Genomic DNA, 8640 nt, shown 5'->3' on the forward strand with positions numbered 1-8640 from the left:
CCAAAGAGGATATTCAAGCAGCCAACAAACACATGAAGAAATGCTTACAATCATTGGCCATTAGAGAGATGTAAATTGAAACAACGATGAGATACCATCTGGTCCCAACACTAGTAGCAAAGTTCAACAAGATAGAAAATAGCAAATGCTGGTGAGGATATGGAGAGATTGGGACTCTCATGCACTGCTGGTGGGACTGTAAAATGATACAACCACTGTGGAAAGCAGTATGGCAATTCCTTAAAAAGCTGGAATTAGAAACCCCATTCGATCCAGCAATCTCATTACTAGGTATATCTCCTAAAGAAGTGAGAGCCAGGATGAGAACAGACATATACACACCCATGTTCATTGCAGCACTATTTACAATAGCCAAAAGATGGAAACAACCTAGGTGCCCATCAACAGAAGAGTGGATAACCAAACTGTGGTTCATACACACAATGGAACACCATGCAACAGTAAAGAATAACATAGAATCTGCAAAACAGTGCAGAACGTGAATGAACTCAGAGGACACTATGCTGTGTGAAGTAAGTCAATCACAGAAGGACAAATACTGTATTGGTTCATTATTGTAAAAAGTCAAGGAAAGGTTTCTATATGGAAGGAAGCTTTCTTTGTTCACTACCAGGGGTGGGAGGGGAGGGAAGGAAACACTGCAAAAATAAAAAATATAATTAAAAAAAAGTTTTTGTGTAGTTTGTTATGCCAACTGAGCTTGATGTGCCCCAACACCATAGTCCCAAGCCTGTGGGCACAGTGACTCATTCCCCCAAAATGTTTGACTGTGGCTAAGAAGTTATCCTAACTTTGCCCTATTAGCTCTATTATATATATGGATATTCTTATAGCACATTAATTATGTATGTAAAAATATCTTCTGCCAAACTTATGTATGGTCATGGGTATAGCCCCTTTTGCCAAGACATACCTATCATTTAACCTGTCTATGTTTGTATCCACCTGTAGATCAATGTTTATTTTATTACTGATAATGCAGTATTGTGTGTGTTTAAGTATTTAACTTTGTTGTCTGCACCGCTTGTGTACCTCTCTGTGTTTTCTTTTCCTTAGTGTTATTGTGTAGGTCACTCACTTTTGGTATTTTGCCTTTCCCATCAACCAAGTCAATGGTTGTCTCCTACCTATCTAGTAGTTTTCTCTCTTTCCCTCCCCTCCAATCCCTGGTAACCAACAAAGAAAGTTTCCTTCCATACGTAAACCTTTCCTTGACTTTTTACAATAGTGAATTAATACAATATTTGTCCTTCTGTGATTGAATTATTTCACTCAACATAATATCCTCCAAGTTCATCCATGTTATGAGGTGTTTTAGAGATTCTACATTATTCTTTAGTGTTGCATAGCATTCCATTGTGTGTATGTACCATAGTTTGATTACCCATTCCTCCACTGATGGACAGTTAGGTTGTTTCCAACTCTCCACTACTGTGAATAGTGCTGTGATGAACATGACTATGCATATTATCTATTCATGTCCTGGTCCTCATTTCTTTAAGATACATATCTAGCAGTGAGATTCCTGGATCAAATGGTATTTTTATTTCCTTAAGGAAATTCCATACTGTTCTCCAATGGTTGTATTATTTTACAATCCTACCAACAGTGTATGAGAGTCCCAATCTCTTCACATTTCTTATTTTCTGTCTTACTGATCTTTGCTATTACTGCTGAGGTGAGATGGTATCTCATTGCTCTTTTTATTTGCATCTCCCTAATGACTAACGAGGAGCTCTGGTAGCATAGTGCCTAAGGCACTTGGCTGGTAACTAGAAGGCTGATGGTTCAAACCCATCAGCTACTCCTCAGAAGGAAGGTTGGGTAATCTACTTCCGTAGTGATACTGCCTCGGAAACCCAAGGAGGGGTCTCTATGAGTCGGGTCTGACTCGATGGCACATAACAACAACAACAACAACAACAATGACAAATGATTGCAAACTTTTCTTCATGTGTCTGATGGCAGCCTGAATATCTTCTTTGGTGAAGTGTCTGTTCATGTCTTCTGCCCATTTTTTAATTGTTTGTCTTTTTGATATGAAAATAATTCAGACTTGAAAGGGTTAAGGTAGCGGTTTCCACAGGCAATGGCAAAATCTAATCACAATGGAAGGGAAGAGAATAGTGTCAGCAGAGGTTAGGGAGCCTAGGACCAAGAATAGCTAGGATGGTGACTAAAGGAAGACAAGATCAAGAAAAGTTTTCTTTTTCTTTTGGTTTGATCGTATTTAAAACAATAATATTAATAACATTTATGTTTACTATGTGCTGGTGACAGTTCTAAACATTTTATACATATTAATTCACTTAATATACAATAACTCAATATAGTAGGTACAATTATCTATTGTTTTTGCTGTTTTTAGGTGTCGTCAAGTCGTTTTCGACTCTCAGAAACCTTGTGCACAGCAGAATGAAACAGTGCCAGATTTGGCGCTAGTTCCATGATCCTTGCTATACTTGAGTCCATTGTCGTGGCCACTGTGTCAATCCATCTCGTTGAAGGCCTTCCCCTCTTTCATCCACCCTCCACCTTACCAAGTATGACGTCCTTTTCCAGGGAATGGTCCCTTCTGACAACATGACCAAAGTAGATGTCAAAATGTTATTGCTTGAGTTTACCCACAGAGATTAGACTTAATTGTTCTGGAACTGGTTCCTGGGTATCAGTGTTTCTTAAATGCCCTTCTTCCCCACCCCATCCAGGCTTCCTGTCCCCAGTGATTTTCAGGTGTAGCCATCTATGTTTAGAACTACTAGGATAGAGTGAATCTATCTATGCCTATATAATAATGAGGAAACAGATGGGAAGAAGCTGACCACATTGTGGGCTTAGAAAAGGGAGCCAGTGAAGAGGGAAAGATTGAAGACAAGAGAGAGACTAATACCAGCAGTCAAAATGGGAACAGATCAGAGATTAAGTTAATTGTTACTTTCCTTTCCCTATTTTCCTTTAACTCCCAAATTCTTTGCATTATATGATCAGAAAAATTCACAATATAAAAATAGATCACTTTAATGTAAATGTAACTATAAACTCTCCAATCAGAGAGTTAGCTCCCTAAGAGTAGGAAATATACCCTACTTCTCCTTTCCCCTCTGTCATCTAATACCTGTTGTGTGTGTGTGTGTGTGTGTGTGTGTGTTGCAATGGTCAGTCACTGAACTACTAACCAAAACGTTGGCAGTTCAAACCCACCCAGGGTGACTCAGAAGTAAGGCCTGATGAGTTGCTTCAGAAAAGTCACAGCCTTGAAAACCCTATGGAGCACAGTTCTACTCTGTACAAGTGGGGTCGCCATGCATAAGAATTGACTTGATGGCAACTAACAACAATGTATGTGACAAGGGAACAAAATAAAACCTAGCCAAACCTAGATCTTTGTTATATTGCCCCATTTTAGCTTTCTATATATCAACTCCCCTATATTGCTGCCCTTAAGTACTTTTAAGAAGATCTGGTGGTACCCTGTTAAGGCATTCAGCTGTTAACCAAAAGGTTGGTGGTTTGACTTCAGCAGCCACTCTGCAGGAGAAAGATAAAGCAACCTGCTTCCATAAAGATTTACAGCTTTGGAAACCCTATGGATCAGTTCTGCTCTATCCCATAGAGTCATGAGTTGGAATCCACTCAATGGCAGTGGGTTAAGTACTTATACAATCTAATTTTAATTCTTTTCATTATCACCACACCTCCTTCCATTGTCTACTGCCCACAACTACCACTCATGGACCTTAGAAAACAGGGAAACTCCGCTGGGGCCAGACAGATGACAGGTTTGTTTTGTTACTGGCTCTCAATTTTCTTGTGTTAGGGATTTATGACCTTTCCTCTGTATGACCTGGACATATAAGTTAATAATTTGAGCCAACTGTCATTTTGGTTTCTTTGTCATTTTCACAAGCTAAAGTAATAATATTTTACATTGAATCATAAAGTAATTTAGCTTTCCTTCAAGTATTGATAATTGAAGTTGATTGTTGTTGTTATTTAGGGAAGGAAGAAGCAAATGGCTCTTTATATTACTTTTTCTGTAGTTTGATATTCCTTTATCCCCACCCCATCCCCTTCTCTCTTGGCTAGCACATCCCTGAAGTTCATGTTTTTCTTTATTCCTATGAGAACTGTTGCTGGCAGGTTCCTCACTAATGTAAGTTAAATATTCAAGGAAGGAAACTTCAATCCCCATTTCCAGGCATGAAGAGCACTTCCTCCCAAGTTTCCGTGCCGGTCCAGTAGAGCTTTGACCAGGGAAGAAAGTTTGGAAGGAGAAAGATAAGCATCTTGTTTATCTCCCTACACTGGCTCTTATGTGGACCTACGTTTATCAAATCCAGAAAAGAAAAAGATGGTTAAAAGTGTCCATATGCTTCACACTTCTACAAGTGGCAGGTAAGAGGGTTCCTATGAGGAGAGTGAAAAGAAAACTTCCTTTAAAATAAAATGTAAGTTCTACTCTCAATGTTTCTACCTACGTTAAAGCTGCTACACTGTGCCTCATATTTTGGAAACTTTTGTCCTGAAAATTTTCTTGATCCACTTGAGACTTTATAACTGTTTTTAAAAGCATACTAGAATCACTGGGGACTTTTTAAAAAATGTTATTGCTTGGGTTTACTCACAGAGACTCAGACTTAATAGTTCTGGGAGTGGTCCCAGGCTATCAGTGTTTCTTAAATGCCCTTCTTCCCCACCCCAACCTGGCTTCCTATCCCCAGTAATTTTCAGGTGTAGCCATCCATGTTTAGAACTACTAGGATAGAGTGAGGCTAAAAACTATAAAAAAAAAAAAAAAAAACTCTGTTACCACCAAGTCGATTCCAACTCATGGTGACCTCATGTGTTACAGAGTAGAATGGCTCCAGAAGATTTAGTGGCTATGATTTTTACAGGAGCAGATTGCCAGGACTTTCTTCAGTGGTACCACTGGATAGGTTCAAACTGCCAACTTTTAGGTTAGTAGTCAAGTACAAAACTTTCACACCAGCCAGGAACATTTCTTTAAAAAAAAAGAAAAAGAAAAAAAAAAACTATAGGTGATTTTTAAATATGTATTTTCTTTGGATCTTATACTACACTCTAGGTCTAGTTTCTTTTTAATTAAAATAAGGATATGTATTTGGTGGCAAAACAAAGTCAAAGCTATTTAACAAATTATCTCGTCCTTTCTTACAAGCATACTCACAAATATGAAACTAAAACAGCACTACCAAGGCTGCTCAAGGAACTAAGCAAGCAACCTGACCTAGTAATCTTCATACCAGTTATATGTGACATTGCTAAACTTGCTAACTATGCAGGAAAATCAAAAGGAGAGAAAATTATTTTTATATGCTAATAGGACTGAGCCAAGAAAGCAAAAGAATCTCATTACTTCTAAAAGTAATTAGGATAAGATACAGTTCTTTAAAAAATCATCTAGTTAAAGAGGTTGCATAACTTTGGCCTTGAACACAGTCTCATTTAGAAGGATGTAGGGTATGGAGGTCAGTTCTGACTCAGTGACCCAATAGGACCGAATAGAATCACCCAATAAGGTTTCCTAGGTTGCAATCTTTATGGTAGCAGCTTGCCAGGTCTTTTCTCCCACATAGCGGCTGGTGGGTTCAAATTGCTGACCTTTTCAGTTGACAGCTGAATGCTTAACCATTCCACCACTAGGGCTAATTCAACAGGCTATGGAAAGCCATTCCTTGGTTCCATTCCCAGTTCCCTAGTATGTAATAGACCAGTGTTCCAGGTCAACGTACAGAAATGTTTGTATTTAAAATAACAAAACTTTTCACCCCTCAATTAATAGTAAAATCTGAAGAACTATTGCCCAATTTAGAGATCACAAACTAAGATAAGTCACTCTTCGAGGTCTTACTTGGGAGCTAATTGTGTCAGTGGTCTCCTTTATTTAGTTGCTTGCCTTTGTTCTCAGTTGTATTTCACTCCTCATTGGTTTCATTTTCATGTTAGGTAATTAGATTTAAGACTATTCCATCAAAGTGCAAGATGTTTTCCTGTAATGGGCAGAGGGCCAAACAAAAAAACCACTGCCATTGAGTCAGTTCCAACTCTTAGAGACCCTGTAAGGCAAAGTAGAACTGCCCCCATAGGGTTTCCAAAGCTGTAGGTCTTTAAGGAAGCAGACTGTCTCATCTTTCTGCTGCAGAGCTGCTGGTAGATTCAAACCACCAGTCTTTTGCTTAGCAGCCAAATGCTTTAGTCACTCTACCACAACAGCTCTTTGAAACAGAGGGCAATGAAACAGAGTTCTCCTGACATTCACTTTGAACAGTTCTTTGTCTTCTAAGCCTCGGGACTTATTTTCATGTCTCTCACTCACACACAGAAAACTATCTTTGTAAAACAATTTGCATTTTCTTCCCAATAATACATAAACAAAACATCTAAGATGACAACTCATCCCAGTTTGCTCTCACTTTTCCCAGTTTCAGCACTGAAGTTTAGCATCCTGAGAACCGCCACTGGCCCAGGAAAAACAGGATGATTTGGTATCCTGAAAACATCAATAATCAAATTCCAGTCTGGAGTAGACCTTGAGCTAGGGACTCACCCTCAGGTCAGCTGTTCTTTCTTACTATAGGTAAACAATACATACTGAAACACCAACCACCATCTAAGAGCTCCCAGAATTCTTTACGTATGTTTTCTTGAATCCTCCCAACATTGTAGAAGGTAACTGCCATTGTCTAGATTTTCTATAAAGAAACTGAAGCTCTGATGAATTAAATGACCTGGCCAAGATTATACTAACAGTATAGCTGAGATGCAGGCCTAGTTCTTTCTGACTTCAAAACTTGTGCTCACTTCATTTCACTCTTGGCCTCTTGCATTCTGAGGTCCATCAATTGTAATACATTTTAAGGAAACCTACATAGAGGAGCTTTCATAAAAGCTAAAGGAAGAACAAGTAATAACATATCTAAGAACAGTAGAAGTAAAATTTCAGAACATACATGAATTTAATCAACTTCAGGGGAGAAATAAGACAGCCAGCAGCTAATTGATGGATTACAAATTGTCCAAAGTCACATTTATCAAATTCTTAATAACAATTTCCCAAGTATTCAAATATTCACTGACAATGCCTTAAGGAAAAATAATTTTCTATTCATATGTCTGAAATATTTTGTTCCTAATTATTTCTTCTTAGAGTCAGTAATAATGTCTAGTTCAAATATGATTTGTTGCTTAGATTTTTATATTTTGATTTATCTTCTACACTTAAGAAGAAAAATAAGATCATAAAGATGCTATTTAAGGACTGTCTAAATGGAGCAATTAGCTGTTGATTTATAATTTAAATTCTAATTATGTAGATTTATTCAATATATATTTAAACTTGAGTTAAATCAGCACATATTTTTTGTCCAACATAATTTCCAAGATTTTTTTTAATTTTTATTGTGATTTGGGTGAAAGTTTACAGAGCAAATTGACTTTCCATACAGCAGCTCACATATACTTTGTGTCATGACATTGACTGTAGTCTCCCACAATGCAACAGCTCCCTCTCACTTCCTCCCCATAGTTACCTCTTCCTTATGTCCTTCCCTCCCATGCACTCCTGCTCCCCCCCACCAGCTGTCTCCCTATGAATACACAGCCCTTCTATTGTCCCATGATTGATGTCTCAGGGAGTATATCTACCTAATGTAAATGTTCAGCTCACATGCCTGTCTTTTGTTTGCTGGAAGCCACAGCAGTGGGTTCAGTTCCAGACCTGAAGGGGCCATAGTCTCAGTGGTTCCACTAGGTTCTATCAGACCAGTAAACCTGGTCCCTATTTACTTATAATGATTTTGAGTTTTATTCCACATAATTCTCCCATTCTATCCAAGATCTCCTACAAAGATCCACCTCTGAGTGGTTGACAGTGGTAGCTGGGCACCATCAAGTTCTTCTGGTCTCATAGACGTATAAGCTGAGGATAGCATGGTATACCAGTCCCTTGGACTGATTGTTTCCATGTGTCTTTGGTTTTCTTTGTTCTTCTTTGCTCTGGACAAGGAGAGACCCATTGTTACATCTAGATGGCCGCTTGCATGTTTTCAAGATCCCAGTCACTATTCACCAAAGTAGGATGTGGAACAATGTTTTTGTGTAGTATGTTATGCCAATTCACCTTGATTCCCCTATGACGATGGTCCAAAGCCCACAGTCCCAACTACTCACTCCCTCTGGGTAGCTGCCTGTGGCCAAGAAGTGACTACAGTTTTGTCCCTTCTCAGGTCTACTATACACCTGGAAATTCTTATAGAACATACAAATACACTTGTAGAAACACTATCTGTCAACCCTATACATGGTCATGGGCACACTCACCCCTGCATAGACATGCCTAATCATTCAGCCTGTCCACCCACCTATTCACCCATAGATCAATGTTTGTCATCACTGACAACACAGTACTGTATGTGCAAAAGGGTTCATCTTTGTTGTCTGTACCTCTCATGTACCTCTCTCTGTCTTTCTGTTCCTCAATATATAAACCTTTCCTTGACTTTTTACAATAACAGACTAATACAATATTTGTCCTTCTGTGATTGACTTATTTCACTCAGCATAATGTCCTCCAAGTTCATCTGCATTGTGAGGTGTTTT

The sequence above is a fragment of the Orycteropus afer genome, unplaced genomic scaffold (genome assembly GCF_000298275.1).
Source record: "Orycteropus afer afer isolate SDZICR_OR568_19922 unplaced genomic scaffold, OryAfe1.0 scaffold00133, whole genome shotgun sequence".
NCBI classification, from domain to species: domain Eukaryota; kingdom Metazoa; phylum Chordata; class Mammalia; order Tubulidentata; family Orycteropodidae; genus Orycteropus; species Orycteropus afer.